The sequence below is a fragment of the Rattus norvegicus genome, chromosome 2 (genome assembly GCF_036323735.1).
Source record: "Rattus norvegicus strain BN/NHsdMcwi chromosome 2, GRCr8, whole genome shotgun sequence".
NCBI lineage: Eukaryota > Metazoa > Chordata > Mammalia > Rodentia > Muridae > Rattus > Rattus norvegicus.
The window spans coordinates 66,885,709-66,891,193 of record NC_086020.1 but is presented as its reverse complement, the minus strand read 5'-3'; the positions used below and the strand labels follow the sequence as shown (position 1 = coordinate 66,891,193).

General features: G+C 38.8%; 1 pseudogene; it reads right to left on the bottom strand.

Annotated features, from left to right (window-relative positions):
* Positions 1–3,537: 3,537 nt before the first annotated feature.
* On the bottom strand, positions 3,538–3,619 carry LOC120101348 (small nucleolar RNA SNORA17; annotated as a pseudogene).
* Positions 3,620–5,485: the final 1,866 nt, after the last annotated feature.

Here is a 5,485-nt window from a genome sequence, read left to right as displayed (position 1 = left end):
AAGGGGTTGGGGATTTAGCTCAGTGGTAGAGCGCTTGCCTAGCAACTGCAAGGCCCTGGGTTCGGTTCCCAGCCCCGAAAAAAAAAAAAAAGAAAAAAAAACATTTACCAGCAGAACAGACAAATTCTATCACAATTGTGGGACAATCTATTGTTTAAAAAGCTCACATCTTGAAATATGATTATCAAACTGATTTTTTCCTCATTGTTTGAATTGTTTTAAAAATGGATATGAGGACTTCATTAAATTTCCATTCATAGGTGGTAATATAATCAAGTAATCAAAGTAAATCAAGTACTTATTGAAAAGAGATATAAGAATTTGTATAACATTTGCTGTCAAATTAATCCAAAATTGTATTCCAGTTGTGTTTCAAATATGTTCACTGTCCCAAAAACTAAAGAGTCATTTATTATTGAAATTTTTGAAAGTCAATATTTGTGATTATTAGCACTAGTAAGATTATCTGAATTTCTGAAATAATTTTTATCTTTCGGAGACTGGAAAAACTAAATTTATATCCTCTCTAAACAGAAGATTGAGACTGAATCACTTATTATCATAAAATCAGTTAAAATAACTGCAGAATTTACAGTGTAATCATGAATGTATTCATTATTTGCATGTTAAGAAAAGCGGTAAAACTTTCACAAATTTGTCATTGCATATAAATTTTATTCTGATGTTTGGTGAAATAACATTAGTTAAATTTAAATACTTTTTTTAATTTAGGATATTAACATTTTCAGCATCCCATTGGACTGGATGTTTAATTTTTGCTGCCTAAATACGATTATATTACTTATACTTCTTTGGGGGAGAGGGCAAGCAAAGGAATTGTTTGGCTTAAACTTCCACACCACTGATCCTCATTGAAGAAAGATAGGACAGGAACCTGTGCAGCTCAGGGACCTGGAAGCAGGAGCTAATGCACAGGCTATGGAGCAGTACTGCCTCCTGGGTTGCTTGCCATTGTTTGCTCTGCCTGCTTTGTTTTATAGAGCCCATGACTACGAGCCTAGGGATAGCATAACTCACAATGGGCTGGACGCTTCCCATCAATCACTAATTAAGGAAATGCCTTAAAGCTAGATCCTAAGTAGGCATAATCTCAGTTGAGGTTCCTGCCTTTCAATTATCTCTAGCTTGTGTCAAGTTGACATAAAATTGGCCAGCATGCAGGTCTTAATTTGACTCTAGATTTGCCTTTGGATGGTATGGTTGATATCTCCCTTTGCCCTTTAACTGGAGAGCTGCTATCTTTCAGATCACTTCTACTGTCTTCTTGCCATCAGCAGTTGTCCTTGATGGTCTGAAGCTTGAGGAGTTGAAAAGGAAGAAAACCTTCAATGGATCTCTCTGCATTGACTGACAGAAATCTCTTCCTAATTTTCTTCAGACAATCAGGTTTCAATATATCAAACTGTTTGAAGCACAAATAAACCTATTTAAAATCTGTTCAGAATGCTCTGTAGAAAAATATCTTTGAGCTTCTGAACATCCATCACCTTGAGGCAAATTTTAAAGTGCAAGAATACTTGTTGGAGTGTTCTTTTTTTTTCTTTTCTTTCTCTCTGTCTGTCTCTCTGTCTCTGTCTCTGTCTCTCTGTCTCTGTCTCTGTCTCTCTCTCTCTCTTTCTCTCTCTCTCTCTGTTTTGTATTGTTTTTAACTTTTTATTGTCTCTTTGCAAATTTCAAACCATGCAACCGTCTAGCCAGTTATCTGTTCTTGTCAGCAAACTTACAGTTTGAGGTTTAGGGTTATAGGAACCAAGAGAACAATGGAGGGTTGTGATGGTAGTTAATTGGTCTTGGGCCCTGTGTGGTCTTCCCTCTTGCTTGTCTTTATAAGCCACTGCCCAGCTATTAAATTTGAGAGCTTGATCAAACAATCCACTTGCTCTTCTTCTTTGTACCTCCTGTCCCCCATTTTTCGCCCCATCCCAGGTCTCCAATGAAAGCCTCACATCTCTCTCTCTCTCTCTCTCTCTCTCTCTCTCTCTCTCTCTCTCTCCTCATACGCACCTGCCCCTTCAACAGAGAGAACAAAAATCTCATCTCATTGTGGAAGCTGTAGTATGTCATAGTGTATCCCACATATTTGCTTGAAAATATTTGAAACCTTATAAGAAGAACAACAATATCAACCAACCAGAACCCCCAGAGCACCCAGGGACTAAATCACCATCTCAAGAGTGTGCAAGGATAGACCAACAGCTCCAGTCGCATATGTAGCAGAAAATGGCCTATTAGGGCATCCATAAGAGGAGAGGCCCTTGGTCCTGTGAAAGTTTGATGCCCCAGTGTAGGGAATGCCAGGTCAGGGAGACCAGAGGGAGTGGGTGGGTGGATGCGAGAGCACCCTCACAGAGTCAGGGGATGGAGGTTGGGATGGGGAGTTTTCTCGAAGGGAAACCAGAAAAGCAGATAATATTTGAAATGTAAATAAAAATAGTGAATAAAAAAATTCGAGTTTAAATTATAATTAAAAAAAATTAAAGACAATGTTCATTGAAATGACACTTTGGTCTGGTTTAAGACTGCTGTCTTCTGCTACTCTGTCAACATTGGTACCTCACTGGATCTTTATGTCATGCTAATCCCATAGTTTTGGATCTGTAGGACGGATGCCTTTTGCATTCTGGCAGTTCATCAATGGATAGATGTTGAGCTGGGCCTTTTCGGTGCCCTGGATCTGAGCCTGAAAGTTAAATATGTGGGTCAGACCCCTGGCTCTCCCACTCTCAGACACCCAGAGCTGGCTTATCAACAACCCCCACTCTACCCTGCAACACGCAAGGGACAGGGACAGCTCTCCTGCTCTCAGGATCCATGTGTCACTTCTTTCTGCCTTAGATAAGGTGAGAGAGAATGACAGCAACTTCTTTCTCACCCACACTGCCACACAGCATACAAGTCTTGGTGACAGCTCTCCCAGCATGTGACTCCTAGCTGTAGCAATGCCCAGGACCCCACCATGGTTCCAGGTGCCATCACTGGCTACTCACAACAAGGTGTTCCTTACCGCAATCGACTCCTCCTTCTGCCTCTCTTCATTGTGCCCCCATTCTACCCATTCTATTTCTCTTCCATTTCCCTACCACTTACTTGCTCTTCTGAGTGGCACCTGGAGTCTCTGAGTATCTGGGGTTGTCTCTGGAGTGAATTCAAGAGTGCTATGTCCATTTGTTAAGGTGCCAGGCTGGGGTCATCTCAGGCATGGTCTGCTTCTTCAAGTCTGTATGGCAGCACATGGGTGGTTATCTCAGGCTAGTTCCCTGTCTTGATTCAGTGACACTTGTCTAGTGGTCCTTGAGGCTTGCTCCTTGCCCTGCCTGCCTGAGTAGCCCTTTGTGAGAGTCCTCTGTCTTGGGCTCATTACAGCCCTGGACCTGAGGTCTCAGGTAAGATTCTTCTAGTGTCTGGCTTGCTCCCTGTTCTTGGAGTCCTTCTGAGCCTGCTCAACGTCAGATTTGTGGTTGTCTCACATTCTTTTTCTTCTTTGGGGGTGTCGATCAGATCACTGGCCATAGACACAATACAAGCTTTGTCCTCTCTACCACCTAGTGACATACATGTGACACAGCAGCCACACCTGCAACTCACCTATAGTGGCAGGTTTTACTTATGCTTTTATAAAATTAATTTTTACATGTTTTTTCCATGGTTTTCAGTAATATGTAGTCTAAAGTTAGAATACATTAAGCTGAGAATCCCAAATGTAAATTGTGACAGTCTGTTCTGGCCATCTCAAGTACAGGGGATTAATTTTGCCAAGTACTCAATGTACTTGGGGAAGAATGCACCCTTGTAGTCTGATAATTCTGTTAAAATAATATAACCTAAAGTATTATATTCTTCCTTATGACACACACACACACACACACACACACACACACACAATCACCTGCTCTTTCCACTATCCACAGCAGTCATTCAACTATTCACACTCACTTTCAATGAGAACATGACAAACATGATTCAGTTTAAATATTACTTACATCAAAATCAACATTTCACATAAAGGGTTTTAGTTGAATTCTGAGTTTCTCATTTGTTTTAGGATGATGAGGTTTTTTTTTAATCCTATAAATGTTTTAAGTCTGAAACCAGAATCTTTGTGATACAGCTTGAATTCATTAGATTGTCCTTAGTGCTACTGCTTGTGTACTAGCACAGATTCTTACTTCCACTGGCTTATCACTATGATTCCATTCTTAGCTTGGGTTTTCACTGATAAAAAGCAAAGCAAATGTTTGGATAATTAATCGGGAGTTTCACATTCTCAACTACAAAAGTAAGACAACAGACTACTGTGAATTCGTAAGAACATCAAGACTTTTTAAAAATTGGGAAATCATCAATTCCAATGAAAATATCAGAATCTTGTAGAAGGAGACATAGACTTGATGTTAAATTGTTAGTAGGACAGATAATCTGAAAAAACTAAAAATCCATAGGATGACTTTGGTTACAAATGGTGTCTTTTTGAATATTAAAATCATGCACAGGATTTTAGACCTTTAATTAAACTAGGATTCTAGCTAAAGTTCAGGGAGCAACTGAGCCCTGACTTTATACCTTCTTATAAAACCTTTTGGTTACAGTATCAATGTCAGGGCCTTTGATAGATTTCTCCAGAAAGGACCATAACTTTTATGTGTTTCATATGAAAAATCACCTTTGGTTCATGTAATAAATGCTTGCTCTCCAACTGGTTGGCACCATTTTGGTTTCACCAGGCTCCATATTTGTGGAACTTGGATACAATATGTCATTTCTTCCAAGTACACTTGTTGATACTTTGATGGGTGAGAAATACACAGGACTTGGTGGTACTTTGATGGGTGCAAAACTCTTGATACATCAAATAAAATATATCTTTTCTCCTTTGAGTTGTTCTCTTGGATATATTTTGTCACCATGACAAAAAAATTCTGCTAACATAACTCCTAAAATACAATGTTGATTCTATAGTGCAGTATTTTTTTCTGTAGTTACTATAGATAGCAAATTGTAAAATCTTGGAGACTTAAATCAAAATAAATTCAGTATTCCATAGTTGTGGATTCTAGAAGTCTGAATTATGGCACGACTGTGGTCCCCAAAGGCTCTAGTGAAGATATGTTTTCTGCTTCTTGTACTTTTTTGTTATAACTGTAGAAAGTTCACTGGCTTGGTCTGCTAATTCCATCACTTCTTTTCTGTGGTGTGTGTGTGTGTGTGTGTGTGTGTGTGTGTGTGTGTGTGTGTGTTTTATCATTTTGATCTGCATCTTGCTTGTAGAAATATACATGATGACATTCATGACACACTTTACTAAGCCAGGATTTAAACTTTATAAGGATCTTTGTTTAATTAGGTTGTCTGACATAAAAGGTGACTCTTCATTTATAAATTAATATTTAAATATCTTTGTATTGCAAAATGAACTTTTTTGTCTTGAGACATCAGTCTGGTCTGTAGAGACAAGAAAAGGATCTTT